The sequence below is a fragment of the Stenella coeruleoalba genome, assembly GCF_951394435.1.
Source record: "Stenella coeruleoalba genome assembly, contig: scaffold_57, whole genome shotgun sequence".
Lineage (NCBI taxonomy): Eukaryota > Metazoa > Chordata > Mammalia > Artiodactyla > Delphinidae > Stenella > Stenella coeruleoalba.
The window spans coordinates 52,360-70,965 of NW_027646459.1; the positions used below are offsets into that span (position 1 = coordinate 52,360).

The 18,606-nt window shown below is 43.8% G+C and overlaps 1 long non-coding RNA gene across 1 annotated transcript in view; it reads left to right on the plus strand.

The window, feature by feature from the left end:
* The first annotated feature begins 206 nt into the window (after positions 1-206).
* Positions 207-18,606, plus strand: part of LOC307181096 — a 993,591-nt gene continuing 975,191 nt past the window's right edge. Inside the window, exon 1 of the long non-coding RNA XR_013825893.1 lies at positions 207-299. This is a non-coding gene — a long non-coding RNA (uncharacterized lncRNA). The remainder of the gene's footprint in view (positions 300-18,606) is intronic.

The window sequence follows — 18,606 nt, forward strand, 5'->3', positions numbered from 1 at the left end:
CCATATTTGGCTTAAGGAACTTTATCTGTGCTCATTTCAATCTCTGGTTTTATGCAGCACCCCAACTCACCTTTACCCTTAAGCAAGCATAAGTTGGTTTTCTAAATTTGAGACCCTGTTCTGTTTTGGAATGCAGTTCCTGTGTAGCCAAGTTTACATTCCGTGTATTAGTGATATCTTATGATGTTTCTTTTTCTGTGTCACTTATTTCAGTTAGAATCATCGTACCTGAATCCACTCATTATGCTGCTACGGGCCTGATGACATAGATTTCATTGCTGAGTAATACTGCATTGTACGTAAGTACCACAAGTTCTTTATCCATTTTTCACTTTCTGTGATATTGAACTTGTACGGTAAACGAGGTTCTTGTAAGCGGAGGCGTCCCAAACTTTGGGGTGGCTGTGTCTTTTTGATTTTAATTTCCCTAAGCTATAGGACCATAAGTGGAAGTGCCCTAGGCTCTGTTGCTTTGTTTTTTAGATGTTTCAGGAAACACCATACACTTCTCCTGAGTGTCTGTTGGCAATTTACATCCCGCCCATCAGCATAACAAGGCTCCCAGTTCTCCATGGCCTGTCCTGCCTTTCTGGATTTTACACTTTTTTCAGATGGCCCTTTTGACCGGGGGGAAGTGAGACTTCATTGTAGTGCAGATTTCCTTTGCAAGTTTTCTTGGTTGGCCAAAAAGGGCGTATGCGTTTTTTCCTGAATATATTCAGGAAAAAACGCATACACCCTTTTTGGCCAAGTGCATCATTGTGGACGTTCTGCCTCTTTTCCTATGCTTTCAATGCAATTCCAGTCTACCTCCTGAAATCAGTTTCCCGTAATTCTGCCCCGCTTTCAAGTCCTCTTGGCAGCCTTACTTCAGTCTATTTTTGGACGATAGCTGTCATTTATAACTCTGCAGGTTTGTGAATTACAGTGCCCCTGAGCTCCTTTCTTCAACTCGCATTCTTGTGACCTGGCCGCAACACCGCAGGATGTCTTCAGGCCCTAATCTGGTTCTGGCACGGCACGCTGAGCCTTTGGTTAATTCCTCTTCCTGGTGGGAAATGAGAGTTAAATTTGCCCATCCAGACACCTCCAGCTAGTCTCTCATTGGTTGTCGCTATTCCTGTTTATCTTCCGCAGAAATTGCAAACTGGGCCAAACAGGAGGTTAAAGGGACTGACTCTCCAAGTCGGGAGAGTGTTAGTAAAGCATCTGGAATGTTGCACCCGAGTACCAGGGTACGAAAACTGAGACATATTTGAACACGTCTCCCGATCACATGGTTGATCATACTCTGGGTTCCACATGCATCTTTTAGCTGAAGGAAGAATACCTTAAACCTGGAGAGTTGAGACCCGTGGAATGGGTACCATGCAATATGACTTCAAAGGGTCTTCATTTGCTCACCGAACATCTCCAATCCTATCAATGCTGCATTTATGCCCCTGTACACATGCTTGATTCTCTTTCGGAGACATAGCAATCCATAGGTTTTAAGATAATTACTAGTCAGGTACATTCTTAGGCGTTTAATATGCGGTGTTGAGTCCATTTCGTTGAGCAAGGAGTAGCTCTTGTCTATTCCATATTTGGCTTAAGGAACTTTATCTGTGCTCATTTCAATCTCTGGTTTTATGCAGCACCCCAACTCACCTTTCCCCTTAAGCAAGCATAAGTTGGTTTTCTAAATTTGAGACCCTGTTCTGTTTTGGAATGCAGTTCCTGTATAGCCAAGTTTACATTCCGTGTATTAGTGATATCTTATGATGTTTCTTTTTCTGTGTGACTTATTTCAGTTAGAATCATCGTACCTGAATCCACTCATTGTGTTGCTAAGGGCCTGATGACATAGATTTCATTGCTGAGTGATATTGCTTTGTAAGTAAATACCACAACTTCTTTATCCATTTTTCACTTTCTGCGATGTTGAACTTGTACTGTAAACGAGGTTCTTGTAAACAGAGGCGTCCGAAACTTTGGGGTGGCTGTGTCTTTTTGATTTTAATTTCCCTAAGCTATAGGACCATAAGTGGAAGTGCCCTAGGCTCTGTTGCTTTGTTTTTTAGATGTTTCAGGAAACACCATACACTTCTCCTGAGTGGTTGTTGGCAATTTACATCCCGCCCATCAGCATAACAAGGCTCCCAGTTCTCCATGGCCTGTCCTGCCTTTCTGGATTTTACACTTTTTTCAGATGGCCCTTTTGACCGGGGGGAAGTGAGACTTCATTGTAGTGCAGATTTCCTTTGCAAGCTTGCTTGGTTGGCCAAAAAGGGCGTATGCGTTTTTTCCTCAATATATTCAGGAAAAAACGCATACGCCCTTTTTGGCCAAGTGCATCATTGTGGACGTTCTGCCTCTTTTCCTATGCTTTCAATGCAATTCCAGTCTACCTCCTGAAATCGGTTTCCTGCAATTCTGCCCCGCTTTCAAGTCCTCTTGGCAGTCTTACTTCAGTCTATTTTTGGACGATAGCTGTCATTTATAACTCTGCAGGTTTGTGAATTACAGTGCCCCTGAGCTCCTTTCTTCAACTCGCTTTCTTGTGACCTGGCCGCAACACCGCAGGATGGCTTCAGGCCCTAATCTGTTTCTGGCACGGCACGCTGAGCCTTTGGTTAATTCCTCTTCCTGGTGGGAAATGAGAGTTAAATTTGCCCATCCAGACACCTCCAGCTAGTCTCTCATTGGTTCTCGCTATTCCTCTTCATCTTCCACAGAAATTGCAAACTGGGCCAAACAGGAGGTTAAAGGGACTGACTCTCCAAGTCGGGAGAGTGTTAGTAAAGCATCTGGAATGTTGCACCCGAGTACCAGGGTACGAAAACTGAGACATATTTGAACACGTCTCCCGATCACATGGTTGATCATACTCTGGGTTCCACATGCATCTTTTAGCTGAAGGAAGAATACCTTAAACCTGGAGAGTTGAGACCCGTGGAATGGGTACCGTGCAATATGACTTCAAAGGGTCTTCATTTGCTCACCGAACCTCTCCAATCCTATCACTGCTGCATTTATGCCCCTGTACACACGCTTGATTCTCTTTTGGAGACATAGCAATCCATAGGTTTTAAGATACTTACTAGTCAGGTACATTCTTAGGCGTTTAATATGGGTTGTTGAGTCCATTTCGTTGAGCAAGGAGTAGCTCTTGTCTATTCCATATTTGGCTTAAGGAACTTTATCTGTGCTAATTTCAATCTCTGGATTTATGCAGCACCCCAACTCACCTTTCCCCTTAAGCAAGCATAAGTTGGTTTTCTAAATTTGAGACCCTGTTCTGTTTTGGAATGCAGTTCCTGTGTAGCCAAGTTTACATTCCGTGTATTAGTGATATCTTATGATGTTTCTTTTTCTGTGTGACTTATTTCAGTTAGAATCATCGTACCTGAATCCACTCATTATGCTGCTACGGGCCTGATGACATAGATTTCATTGCTGAGTGATACTGCATTGTACGTAAGTACCACAAGTTCTTTATCCATTTTTCACTTTCTGTGATATTGAACTTGTACGGTAAACGAGGTTCTTGTAAACGGAGGCGTCCCGAACTTTGGGGTGGCTGTGTCTTTTTGATTTTAATTTCCCTAAGCTATAGGACCATAAGTGGAAGTGCCCTAGGCTCTGTTGCTTTGTTTTTTAGATGTTTCAGGAAACACCATACACTTCTCCTGAGTGTCTGTTGGCAATTTACATCCCGCCCATCAGCATAACAAGGCTCCCAGTTCTACATGGCCTGTCCTGCCTTTCTGGATTTTACACTTTTTTCAGATGGCCCCTTTGACCGGGGGGAAGTGAGACTTCATTGTAGTGCAGATTTCCTTTGCAAGTTTGGTTGGTTGGCCAAAAAGGGCGTATGCGTTTTTTCCTGAATATATTCAGGAAAAAACGCATACGCCCTTTTTGGCCAAGTGCATCATTGTGGACGTTCTGCCTCTTTTCCTATGCTTTCAATGCAATTCCAGTCTACCTCCTGAAATCGGTTTCCTGTAATTCTGCCCCGCTTTCAAGTCCTCTTGGCAGCCTTACTTCAGTCTATTTTTGGACGATAGCTGTCATTTATAACTCTGCAGGTTTGTGAATTACAGTGCCCCTGAGCTCCTTTCTTCAACTCGCTTTCTTGTGACCTGGCCGCAACACCGCAGGATGTCTTCAGGCCCTAATCTGGTTCTGGCACGGCACGCTGAGCCTTTGGTTAATTACACTTCCTGGTGGGAAATGACAGTTAAATTTGCCCATCCAGACACCTCCAGCTAGTCTCTCATTGGTTCTCGCTATTCCTGTTCATCTTCCACAGAAATTGCAAACTGGGCCAAACAGGAGGTTAAAGGGACTGACTCTCCAAGTCGGGAGAGTGTTAGTAAAGCGTCTGGAATGTTGCACCCGAGTACCAGGGTACGAAAACTGAGACATATTTGAACACGTCTCCCGATCACATGGTTGATCATACTCTGGGTTCCACATGCATGTTTTAGCTGAAGGAAGAATACCTTAAACCTGGAGAGTTGAGACCCGTGGAATGGGTACCATGCAATATGACTTCAAAGGGTCTTCATTTGCTCACCGAACATCTCCAATCCTATCACTGCTGCGTTTATGCCCCTGTACACATGCTTGATTCTCTTTCGGAGACATAGCAATCCATAGGTTTTAAGATAATTACTAGTCAGGTACATTCTTAGGCGTTTAATATGCGGTGTTGAGTCCATTTCTTTGAGCAAGGAGTAGCTCTTGTCTATTCCATATTTGGCTTAAGGAACTTTATCTGTGCTCATTTCAATCTCTGGTTTTATGCAGCACCCCAACTCACCTTTCCCCTTAAGCAAGCATAAGTTGATTTTCTAAATTTGAGACCCTGTTCTGTTCTGTAATTCAGTTCCTGTGTAGCCAAGTATACATTCCGTGTATTACTGATATCTTATGATGTTTCTTTTTCTGTGTGACTTATTTCAGTTAGAATCATCATACCTGAATCCACTCATTGTGCTGCTAAGGGCCTGATGACATAGATTTCATTGCTGAGTGATATTGCTTTGTAAGTAAATACCACAACTTCTTTATCCATTTTTCACTTTCTGCGATGTTGAACTTGTACTTTAAACGAGGTTCTTGTAAACAGAGGCGTCCGAAACTTTGGGGTGGCTGTGTCTTTTTGATTTTAATTTCCCTAAGCTATAGGACCATAAGTGGCAGTGCCCTAGGCTCTGTTGCTTTGTTTTTTAGATGTTTCAGGAAACACCATACACTTCTCCCGAGTGTCTGTTGGCAATTTACATCCCGCCCATCAGCATAACAAGGCTCCCAGTTCTCCATGGCCTGTCCTGCCTTTCTGGATTTTACACTTTTTTCAGATGGCCCTTTTGACCGGGGGGAAGTGAGACTTCATTGTAGTGCAGATTTCCTTTGCAAGCTTGCTTGGTTGGCCAAAAAGGGCGTATGCGTTTTTTCCTGAATATATTCAGGAAAAAATGCATACGCCCTTTTTGGCCAAGTGCATCATTGTGGACGTTCTGCCTCTTTTCCTATGCTTTCAATGCAATTCCAGTCTACCTCCTGAAATCGGTTTCCTGCAATTCTGCCCCGCTTTCAAGTCCTCTTGGCAGCCTTACTTCAGTATATTTTGGACGATAGCTGTCATTTATAACTCTGCAGGTTTGTGAATTACAGTGCCCCTGAGCTCCTTTCTTCAACTCGCTTTCTTGTGAGCTGGCCGCAACACCGCAGGATGGCTTCAGGCCCTAATCTGGTTCCGGCCCGGCATGCTGAGCCTTTGGTTAATTCCTCTTCCTGGTGGGAAATGAGAGTTAAATTTGCCCGTCCAGACACCTGCAGCTAGCCTCTCATTGGTTCTCGCTATTCCTGTTCATCTTCCGCAGAAATTGCAAACTGGGCCAATCAGGAGGTTAAAGGGACTGACTCTCCGAGTCGGGAGAGTGTTAGTAAAGCGTCTGGAGTGTTGCACCCGAGTACCAGGGTAGGAAAACTGAGACATATTTGAACACGTCTCCCGTTCACATGGTTGATCATACTCTGGGTTCCACATGCATGTTTTAGCTGAAGGAAGAATACCTTAAACCTGGAGAGTTGAGACCCGTGGAATGGGTACCGTGCAATATGACTTCAAAGGGTCTTCATTTGCTCACCGAACCTCTCCAATCCTATCACTGCTGCATTTATGCCCCTGTACACACGCTTGATTCTCTTTTGGAGACATAGCAATCCATAGGTTTTAAGATACTTACTAGTCAGGTACATTCTTAGGCGTTTAATATGGGGTTTTGAGTCCATTTCGTTGAGCAAGGAGTAGCTCTTGTCTATTCCATATTTGGCTTAAGGAACTTTATCTGTGCTCATTTCAATCTCTGGTTTTATGCAGCACCCCAACTCACCTTTCCCCTTAAGCAAGCATAAGTTGGTTTTCTAAATTTGAGACCCTGTTCTGTTTTGGAATGCAGTTCCTGTGTAGCCAAGTTTACATTCCGTGTATTAGTGATATCTTATGATGTTTCTTTTTCTGTGTGACTTATTTCAGTTAGAATCATCGTACCTGAATCCACTCATTATGCTGCTACGGGCCTGATGACATAGATTTCATTGCTGAGTGATACTGCATTGTACGTAAGTACCACAAGTTCTTTATCCATTTTTCACTTTCTGTGATATTGAACTTGTACGGTAAACGAGGTTCCTGTAAACGGAGGCGTCCCAAACTTTGGGGTGGCTGTGTCTTTTTGATTTTAATTTCCCTAAGCTATAGGACCATAAGTGGAAGTGCCCTAGGCTCTGTTGCTTTGTTTTTTAGATGTTTCAGGAAACACCATACACTTCTCCCGAGTGGTTGTTGGCAATTTACATCCCGCCAATCAGCATAACAAGGCTCCCAGTTCTCCATGGCCTGTCCTGCCTTTCTGGATTTTACACTTTTTTCAGATGGCCCTTTTGACCGGGGGGAAGTGAGACTTCATTGTAGTGCAGATTTCCTTTGCAAGCTTGCTTGGTTGGCCAAAAAGGGCGTATGCGTTTTTTCCTGAATATATTCAGGAAAAAACGCATACGCCCTTTTTGGCCAAGTGCATCATTGTGGACGTTCTGCCTCATTTCCTATGCTTTCAATGCAATTCCAGTCTACCTCCTGAAATCGGTTTCCTGCAATTCTGCCCCGCTTTCAAGTCCTCTTGGCAGCCTTACTTCAGTCTATTTTTGGACGATAGCTGTCATTTATAACTCTGCAGGTTTGTGAATTACAGTGCCCCTGAGCTCCTTTCTTCAACTCGCTTTCTTGTGACCTGGCCGCAACACCGCAGGATGGCTTCAGGCCCTAATCTGGTTCTGGCACGGCACGCTGAGCCTTTGGTTAATTCCTCTTCCTGGTGGGAAATGAGAGTTAAATTTGCCCATCCAGACACCTCCAGCTAGTCTCTAATAGGTTCTCGCTATTCCTGTTCATCTTCCACAGAAATTGCAAACTGGGCCAAACAGGAGGTTAAAGGGACTGACTTTCCAAGTCGGGAGAGTGTTAGTAAAGCATCTGGAATGTTGCACCCGAGTACCAGGGTACAAAAACTGAGACATATTTGAACACGTCTCCCGATCACATGGTTGATCATACTCTGGGTTCCACATGCATCTTTTAGCTGAAGGAAGAATACCTTAAACCTGGAGAGTTGAGACCCGTGGAATGGATACCGTGCAATATGACTTCAAAGGGTCTTCATTTGCTCACCGAACCTCTCCAATCCTATCACTGCTGCATTTATGCCCCTGTACACACGCTTGATTCTCTTTTGGAGACATAGCAATCCATAGGTTTTAAGATACTTACTAGTCAGGTACATTCTTAGGCGTTTAATATGGGGTTTTGAGTCCATTTCGTTGAGCAAGGAGTAGCTCTTGTCTATTCCATATTTGGCTTAAGGAACTTTATCTGTGCTCATTTCAATCTCTGGTTTTATGCAGCACCCCAACTCACCTTTCCCCTTAAGCAAGCATAAGTTGGTTTTCTAAATTTGAGACCCTGTTCTGTTTTGGAATGCAGTTCCTGTGTAGCCAAGTTTACATTCCGTGTATTAGTGATATCTTATGATGTTTCTTTTTCTGTGTGACTTATTTCAGTTAGAATCATCGTACCTGAATCCACTCATTATGCTGCTACGGGCCTGATGACATAGATTTCATTGCTGAGTGATACTGCATTGTACGTAAGTACCACAAGTTCTTTATCCATTTTTCACTTTCTGTGATATTGAACTTGTACGGTAAACGAGGTTCTTGTAAACGGAGGCGTCCCAAACTTTGGGGTGGCTGTGTCTTTTTGATTTTAATTTCCCTAAGCTATAGGACCATAAGTGGAAGTGCCCTAGGCTCTGTTGCTTTGTTTTTTAGATGTTTCAGGAAACACCATACACTTCTCCCGAGTGGTTGTTGGCAATTTACATCCCGCCCATCAGCATAACAAGGCTCCCAGTTCTCCATGGCCTGTCCTGCCTTTCTGGATTTTACACTTTTTTCAGATGGCCCTTTTGACCGGGGGGAAGTGAGACTTCATTGTAGTGCAGATTTCCTTTGCAAGCTTGCTTGGTTGGCCAAAAAGGGCGTATGCGTTTTTTCCTGAATATATTCAGGAAAAAACGCATACGCCCTTTTTGGCCAAGTGCATCATTGTGGACGTTCTGCCTCTTTTCCTATGCTTTCAATGCAATTCCAGTCTACCTCCTGAAATCGGTTTCCTGCAATTCTGCCCCGCTTTCAAGTCCTCTTGGCAGCCTTACTTCAGTCTATTTTTGGACGATAGCTGTCATTTATAACTCTGCAGGTTTGTGAATTACAGTGCCCCTGAGCTCCTTTCTTCAACTCGCTTTCTTGTGACCTGGCCGCAACACCGCAGGATGGCTTCAGGCCCTAATCTGGTTCTGGCATGGCACGCTGAGCCTTTGGTTAATTGCTCTTCCTGGTGGGAAATGAGAGTTAAATTTGCCCATCCAGACACCTCCAGCTAGTCTCTCATTGGTTCTCGCTATTCCTGTTCATCTTCCACAGAAATTGCAAACTGGGCCAAACAGGAGGTTAAAGGGACTGACTCTCCAAGTCGGGAGAGTGTTAGTAAAGCATCTGGAATGTTGCACCCGAGTACCAGGGTACGAAAACTGAGACATATTTGAACACGTCTCCCATTCACATGGTTGATCATACTCTGGGTTCCACATGCATCTTTTAGCTGAAGGAAGAATACCTTAAACCTGGAGAGTTGAGACCCGTGGAATGGGTACCGTGCAATATGACTTCAAAGGGTCTTCATTTGCTCACCGAACCTCTCCAATCCTATCACTGCTGCATTTATGCCCCTGTACACACGCTTGATTCTCTTTTGGAGACATAGCAATCCATAGGTTTTAAGATACTTACTATTCAGGTACATTCTTAGGCGTTTAATATGGGGTTTTGAGTCCATTTCGTTGAGCAAGGAGTAGCTCTTGTCTATTCCATATTTGGCTTAAGGAACTTTATCTGTGCTCATTTCAATCTCTGGTTTTATGCAGCACCCCAACTCACCTTTCCCCTTAAGCAAGCATAAGTTGGTTTTCTAAATTTGAGACCCTGTTCTGTTTTGGAATGCAGTTCCTGTGTAGCCAAGTTTACATTCCGTGTATTAGTGATATCTTATGATGTTTCTTTTTCTGTGTGACTTATTTCAGTTAGAATCATCGTACCTGAATCCACTCATTATGCTGCTACGGGCCTGATGACATAGATTTCATTGCTGAGTGATACTGCATTGTACGTAAGTACCACAAGTTCTTTATCCATTTTTCACTTTCTGTGATATTGAACTTGTACGGTAAACGAGGTTCTTGTAAACGGAGGCGTCCCGAACTTTGGGGTGGCTGTGTCTTTTTGATTTTAATTTCCCTAAGCTATAGGACCATAAGTGGAAGTGCCCTAGGTTCTGTTGCTTTGTTTTTTAGATGTTTCAGGAAACACCATACACTTCTCCCGAGTGTCTGTTGGCAATTTACATCCCGCCCATCAGCATAACAAGGCTCCCAGTTCTCCATGGCCTGTCCTGCCTTTCTGGATTTTACACTTTTTTCAGATGGCCCTTTTGACCGGGGGGAAGTGAGACTTCATTGTAGTGCAGATTTCCTTTGCAAGCTTGCTTGGTTGGCCAAAAAGGGCGTATGCGTTTTTTCCTGAATATATTCAGGAAAAAACGCATACGCCCTTTTTGGCCAAGTGCATCATTGTGGACGTTCTGCCTCTTTTCCTATGCTTTCAATGCAATTCCAGTCTACCTCCTGAAATCGGTTTCCTGTAATTCTGCCCCGCTTTCAAGTCCTCTTGGCAGCCTTACTTCAGTCTATTTTTGGACGATAGCTGTCATTTATAACTCTGCAGGTTTGTGAATTACAGTGCCCCTGAGCTCCTTTCTTCAACTCGCTTTCTTGTGACCTGGTCGCAACACCGCAGGATGTCTTCAGGCCCTAATCTGGTTCTGGCACGGCACGCTGAGCCTTTGGTTAATTCCTCTTCCTGGTGGGAAATGAGAGTTAAATTTGTCCATCCATACACCTCCAGCTAGTCTCTCATTGGTTCTCGCTATTCCTCTTCATCTTCCACATAAATTGCAAACTGGGCCAAACAGGAGGTTAAAGGGACTGACTCTCCAAGTCGGGAGAGTGTTAGTTAAGCATCTGGAATGTTGCACCCGAGTACCAGGGGAGGAAAACTGAGACATATTTGAACACGTCTCCCGATCACATGGTTGATCATACTCTGGGTTCCACATGCATATTTTAGCTGAAGGAAGAATACCTTAAACCTGGAGAGTTGAGACCCGTGTAATGGGTACCATGCAATATGACTTCAAAGGGTCTTCATTTGCTCACCGAACCTCTCCAATCCTATCACTGCTGCGTTTATGCCCCTGTACACACGCTTGATTCTCTTTCGGAGACATAGCAATCCATAGGTTTTAAGATACTTACTAGTCAGGTACATTCTTAGGCGTTTAATATGGGCTGTTGAGTCCATTTCGTTGAGCAAGGAGTAGCTCTTGTCTATTCCATATTTGGCTTAAGGAACTTTATCTGTGCTCATTTCAATCTCTGCTTTTATGCAGCACCCCAACTCACCTTTACCCTTAAGCAAGCATAAGTTGGTTTTCTAAATTTGAGACCCTGTTCTGTTCTGTAATTCAGTTCCTGTGTAGCCAAGTTTACATTCCATGTATTACTGATATCTTATGATGTTTCTTTTTCTGTGTGACTTATTTCAGTTAGAATCATCATACCTGAATCCACTCATTGTGCTGCTAAGGGCCTGATGACACAGATTTCATTGCTGAGTGATATTGCTTTGTAAGTAAATACCACAACTTCTTTATCCATTTTTCACTTTCTGCGATGTTGAACTTGTACTGTAAACGAGGTTCTTGTAAACAGAGCCGTTCCAAACTTTGGGGTGGCTGTGTCTTTTTGATTTTAATTTCCCTAAGCTATAGGACCATAAGTGGAAGTGCCCTAGGTTCTGTTGCTTTGTTTTTTAGATGTTTCAGGAAACACCATACACTTCTCCCGAGTGGTTGTTGGCAATTTACATCCCGCCCATCAGCATAAGAAGGCTCCCAGTTCTCCATGGCCTGTCCTGCCTTTCTGGATTTTACCCTTTTTTCAGATGGCCCTTTTGACCGGGGGGAATGAGACTTCATTGTAGTGCAGATTTCCTTTGCAAGCTTGCTTGGTTGGCCAAAAAGGGCGTATGCGTTTTTTCCTGAATATATTCAGGAAAAAACGCATACGCCCTTTTTGGCCAAGTGCATCATTGTGGACGTTCTGCCTCTTTTCCTATGCTTTCAATGCAATTCCAGTCTACCTCCTGAAATCGGTTTCCTGCAATTCTGCCCCGCTTTCAAGTCCTCTTGGCAGCCTTACTTCAGTGTATTTTTGGACGTTAGTTGTCATTTATAACTCTGCATGTTTGTGAATTACAGTGCCCCTGAGCTCCTTTCTTCAACTCGCTTTCTTGTGAGCTGGCCGCAACACCGCAGGATGGCTTCAGGCCCTAATCTGGTTCCGGCACGGCACTCTGAGCCTTTGGTTATTTCCTCTTCCTGGTGGGAAATGAGAGTTAAATTTGCCCGTCCAGACACCTCCAGCTAGTCTCTCATTGGTTCTCGCTATTCCTGTTCATCTTCCGCAGAAATTGCAAACTGGGCCAAACAGGAGGTTAAAGGCGCTGACTCTCCAAGTGGGGAGAGTGTTAGTAAAGCGTCTGGAATGTTGCACCCGAGTACCAGGGGAGGAAAACTGAGACATATTTGAACACGTCTCCCGTTCACATGGTTGATCATACTCTGGGTTCCACATGCATGTTTTAGCTGAAGGAAGAATACCTAAAACCTGGGTAGTTGAAACCCGTGGAATGGGTACCATGCAATATGACTTCAAAGGGTCTTCATTTGCTAACTGAACCTCTCCAATCCTATCACTGCTGCGTTTATGCCCCTGTACACATGCTTGATTCTCTTTCGGAGACATAGCAATCTATAGGTTTTAAGATACTTACTAGTCAGGTACATTCTTAGGCGTTTAATATGCGGTGTTGAGTCCATTTCATTGAGCAAGGAGTAGCTCTTGTCTATTCCATATTTGGCTTAAGGAACTTTATCTGTGCTCATTTCAATCTCTGGTTTTATGCAGCACCCCAACTCACCTTTCCCCTTAAGCAAGCATAAGTTGGTTTTCTAAATTTGAGACCCTGTTCTGTTCTGTAATTCAATTCCTGTGTAGCCAAGTTTCCATTCCGTGTATTACTGATATCTTATGATGTTTCTTTTTCTGTGTGACTTATTTCAGTTAGAATCATCGTACCTGAATCCACTCATTATGCTGCTACGGGCCTGATGACATAGATTTCATTGCTGAGTGATACTGCATTGTACGTAAGTACCACAAGTTCTTTATCCATTTTTCACTTTCTATGATATTGAACTTGTACGGTAAATGAGGTTCTTGTAAACACAGGCGTCCCAAACTTTGGGGTGGCTGTGTCTTTTTTATTTTAATTTCCCTAAGCTATAGGACCATAAGTGGAAGTGCCCTAGGCTCTGTTGCTTTGTTTTTTAGATGTTTCAGGAAACACCATACACTTCTCCTGAGTGTCTGTTGGCAATTTACATCCCACCCATCAGCATAACAAGGCTCCCAGTTCTCCATGGCCTGTCCTGCCTTTCTGGATTTTACACTTTTTTCAGATGGCCCTTTTGACCGGGGGGAAGTGAGACTTCATTGTCGTGCAGATTTCCTTTGCAAGCTTGCTTGGTTGGCCAAAAAGGGCGTATGCGTTTTTTCCTGAATATATTCAGGAAAAAACGCATACGCCCTTTTTGGCCAAGTGCATCATTGTGGACGTTCTGCCTCTTTTCCTATGCTTTCAATGCAATTCCAGTCTACCTCCTGAAATCGGTTTCCTGCAATTCTGCCCCGCTTTCAAGTCCTCTTGGCAGCCTTACTTCAGTCTATTTTTGGACGATAGCTGTCATTTATAACTCTGCAGGTTTGTGAATTACAGTGCCCCTGAGCTCCTTTCTTCAACTCGCTTTCTTTTGAGCTGGCCGCAACACCGCAGGATGGCTTCAGGCCCTAATCTGGTTCCGGCATGGCACGCTGAGCCTTTGGTTAATTCCTCTTCCTGGTGGGAAATGAGAGTTAAATTTGCCCGTCCAGACACCTCCAGCTAGTCTCTCATTGGTTCTCGCTATTCCTGTTCATCTTCCGCAGAAATTGCAAACTGGGCCAAACAGGAGGTTAAAGGGACTGACTCTCCAAGACGGGAGAGTGTTAGTAAAGCATCTGGAATGTTGCACCCGAGTACCAGGGTACGAAAACTGAGACATATTTGAACACGTCTCCCGATCACATGGTTGATCATACTCTAGGTTCCACATGCATGTTTTAGCTGAAGGAAGAATACCTTAAACCTGGGTAGTTGAAACCCGTGGAATGGGTACCATGCAATATGACTTCAAAGGGTCTTCATTTGCTCACCGAACCTCTCCAATCCTATCACTGCTGCGTTTATGCCCCTGTACACATGCTTGATTCTCCTTCGGAGACATAGCAATCCATAGGTTTTAAGATACTTACTAGTCAGGTACATTCTTAGGCGTTTAATATGGGGTGTTGAGTCCATTTCGTTGAGCAAGGAGTAACTCTTGTCTATTCCATATTTGGCTTAAGGAACTTTATCTGTGCTCATTTCAATCTCTGGTTTTATGCAGCACCCAAACTCACTTTTACCCTTAAGCAAGCATAAGTTGGTTTTCTAAATTTGAGACCCTGTTCTGTTCTGTAATTCAGTTCCTGTGTAGCCAAGTTTACATTCCGTGTATTACTGATATCTTATGATGTTTCTTTTTCTGTGTGACTTATTTCAGTTAGAATCATCATACCTGAATCCACTCATTGTGCTGCTAAGGGCCTGATGACACAGATTTCATTGCTGAGTGATATTGCTTTGTAAGTAAATACCACAACTTTTTTATCCATTTTTCACTTTCTGCGATGTTGAACTTGTACTGTAAATGAGGTTTTTGTAAACAGAGCCGTTCCAAAATTTGGGGTGGCTGTGTCTTTTTGATTTTAAATTCCCTAAGCTATAGGACCATAATTGGAAGTGCCTAGGCTCTGTTGCTTTGTTTTTTAGATGTTTCAGGAAACACCATACACTTCTCCCAAGTGGTTGTTGGCAATTTACATCCCGCCCATCAGCATAACAAGGCTCCCAGTTCTCCATGGCCTGTCCTGCCTTTCTGGATTTTACCCTTTTTTCAGATGGCCCTTTTGACCAGGGGGAAGTGAGACTTCATTGTAGTGCAGATTTCCTTTGCAAGCTTGCTTGGTTGGCCAAAAAGGGCGTATGCGTTTTTTCCTGAATATATTCAGGAAAAAACGCATACGCCCTTTTTGGCCAAGTGCATCATTGTGGATGTTCTGCCTCTTTTCCTATGCTTTCAATGCAATTCCAGTCTACCTCCTGAAATCGGTTTCCTGCAATTCTGCCCCGCTTTCAAGTCCTCTTGGCAGCCTTACTTCAGTCTATTTTTGGACGATAGCTGTCATTTATAACTCTGCAGGTTTGTGAATTACAGTGCCCCTGAGCTCCTTTCTTCAACTCGCTTTCTTTTGAGCTGGCCGCAACACCGCAGGATGGCTTCAGGCCCTAATCTGGTTCCGGTACGGCACGCTGAGCCTTTGGTTATTTCCTCTTCCTGGTGGGAAATGAGAGTTAAATTTGCCCGTCCAGACACCTCCAGCTAGCCTCTTATTGGTTCTCGCTATTCCTGTTCATCTTCCGCAGAAATTGCAAACTGGGCCAAACAGGAGGTTAAAGGCGCTGACTCTCCAAGTGGGGAGAGTGTTAGTAAAGCGTCTGGAATGTTGCACCCGAGTACCAGGGGAAGAAAACTGAGACATATTTGAACACGTCTCCCGATCACATGGTTGATCATACTCTGGGTTCCACATGCATGTTTTAGCTGAAGGAAGAATACCTAAAACCTGGGTAGTTGAAACCCGTGGAATGGGTACCATGCAATATGACTTCAAAGGGTCTTCATTTGCTCACCGAACCTCTCCAATCCTATCACTGCTGCGTTTATGCCCCTGTACACATGCTTGATTCTCTTTCGGAGACATAGCAATCTATAGGTTTTAAGATACTTACTAGTCAGGTACATTCTTAGGCGTTTAATATGCGGTGTTGAGTCCATTTCGTTGAGCAAGGAGTAGCTCTTGTCTATTCCATATTTGGCTTAAGGAACTTTATCTGTGCTCATTTCAATCTCTGGTTTTATGCAGCACCCCAACTCACCTTTCCCCTTAAGCAAGCATAAGTTGGTTTTCTAAATTTGAGACCCTGTTCTGTTCTGTAATTCAGTTCCTGTGTAGCCAAGTTTCCATTCCGTGTATTACTGATATCTTATGATGTTTCTTTTTCTGTGTGACTTATTTCAGTTAGAATCATCGTACCTGAATCCACTCATTATGCTGCTACGGGCCTGATGACATAGATTTCATTGCTGAGTGATACTGCATTGTACGTAAGTACCACAAGTTCTTTATCCATTTTTCACTTTCTGTGATATTGAACTTGTACGGTAAACGAGGTTCTTGTAAACAGAGGCGTCCCAAATTTGGGGTGGCTGTGTCTTTTTGATTTTAATTTCCCTAAGCTATAGGACCATAAGTGGAAGTGACCTAGGCTCTGTTGCTTTGTTTTTTAGATGTTTCAGGAAACACCATACACTTCTCCCGAGTGTCTGTTGGCAATTTACATCCCACCCATCAGCATAACAAGGCTCCCAGTTCTCCATGGCCTGTCCTGCCTTTCTGGATTTTACACTTTTTTCAGATGGCCCTTTTGACCGGGGGGAAGTGAGACTTCATTGTAGTGCAGATTTCCTTTGCAAGCTTGCTTGGTTGGCCAAAAAGGGCGTATGCGTTTTTTCCTGAATATATTCAGGAAAAAACGCATACGCCCTTTTTGGCCAAGTGCATCATTGTGGACGTTCTGCCTCTTTTCCTATGCTTTCCATGCAATTCCAGTCTACCTCCGGAAATCGGTTTCCTGCAATTCTGCCCCGCTTTCAAGTCCTCTTGGCAGCCTTACTTCAGTCTATTTTTGGACGATAGCTGTCATTTATAACTCTGCAGGTTTGTGAATTACAGTGCCCCTGAGCTCCTTTCTTCAACTCGCTTTCTTGTGAGCTGGCCGCAACACCGCAGGATGGCTTCAGGCCCTAATCTGGTTCCGGCACGGCACGCTGAGCCTTTGGTTAATTCCTCTTCCTGGTGGGAAATGAGAGTTAAATTTGCCCGTCCAGACACCTCCAGCTAGTCTCTCATTGGTTCTCGCTATTCCTGTTCATCTTCCGCAGAAATTGCAAACTGGGCCAAACAGGAGGTTAAAGGGACTGACTCTCCAAGACGGGAGAGTGTTAGTAAAGCGTCTGGAATGTTGCACCCGAGTACCAGGGTACGAAATCTGAGACATATTTGAACACGTCTTCCGATCACATGGTTGATCATACTCTAGGTTCCACATGCATGTTTTAGCTGAAGGAAGAATACCTTAAACCTGGGTAGTTGAAACCCGTGGAATGGGTACCATGCAATATGACTTCAAAGGGTCTTCATTTGCTCACCGAACATCTCCAATCCTATCACTGCTGCGTTTATGCCCCTGTACACATGCTTGATTCTCTTTCGGAGACATAGCAATCCATAGGTTTTAAGATACTTACTAGTCAGGTACATTCTTAGGCGTTTAATATGTGGTGTTGAGTCCATTTCGTTGAGCAAGAAGTAGCTCTTGTCTATTCCATATTTGGCTTAAGGAACTTTATCTGTGCTCATTTCAATCTCTGGTTTTATGCAGCACCCCAACTCACCTTTCCCCTTAATTAAGCTGAAGTTGGTTTTCTAAATTTGAGACCCTGTTCTGTTCTGTAATTCAGTTCCTGTGTAGCCAAGTTTACATTCCGTGTATTACTGATATCTTATGATGTTTCTTTTTCTGTGTGACTTATTTCAGTTAGAATCATCATACCTGAATCCACTCATTGTGCTGCTAAGGGCCTGATGACACAGATTTCATTGCTGAGTGATATTGCTTTGTAAGTAAATACCACAACTTTTTTATCCATTTTTCACTTTCTGCGATGTTGAACTTGTACTGTAAACGAGGTTTTTGTAAACAGAGCCGTTCCAAAATTTGGGGTGGCTGTGTCTTTTTGATTTTAAATTCCCTAAGATATAGGACCATAATTGGAAGTGCCTAGGCTCTATTGCTTTGTTTTTTAGATGTTTCAGGAAACACCATACACTTCTCCCGAGTGGTTGTTGGCAATTTACATCCCGCCCATCAGCATAACAAGGCTCCCAGTTCTCCATGGCCTGTCCTGCCTTTCTGGATTTTACCCTTTTTTCAGATGGCCCTTTTGACCAGGGGGAAGTGAGACTTCATTGTAGTGCAGATTTCCTTTGCAAGCTTGCTTGGTTGGCCAAAAAGGGCGTATGCGTTTTTTCCTGAATATATTCAGGAAAAAACGCATACGCCCTTTTTGGCCAAGTGCATCATTGTGGATGTTCTGCCTCTTTTCCTATGCTTTCAATGCAATTCCAGTCTACCTCCTGAAATCGGTTTCCTGCAATTCTGCCCCGCTTTCAAGTCCTCTTGGAAGCCTTACTTCAGTCTATTTTTGGACGATAGCTGTCATTTATAACTCTGCAGGTTTGTGAATTACAGTGCCCCTGAGCTCCTTTCTTCAACTTACTTTCTTTTGAGCTGGCCGCAACACCGCAGGATGGCTTCAGGCCCTAATCTGGTTCCGGTACGGCACGCTGAGCCTTTGGTTATTTCCTCTTCCTGGTGGGAAATGAGAGTTAAATTTGCCCGTCCAGACACCTCCAGCTAGCCTCTTATTGGTTCTCGCTATTCCTGTTCATCTTCCGCAGAAATTGCAAACTGGGCCAAACAGGAGGTTAAAGGCGCTGACTCTCCAAGTGGGGAGAGTGTTAGTAAAGCGTCTGGAATGTTGCACCCGAGTAC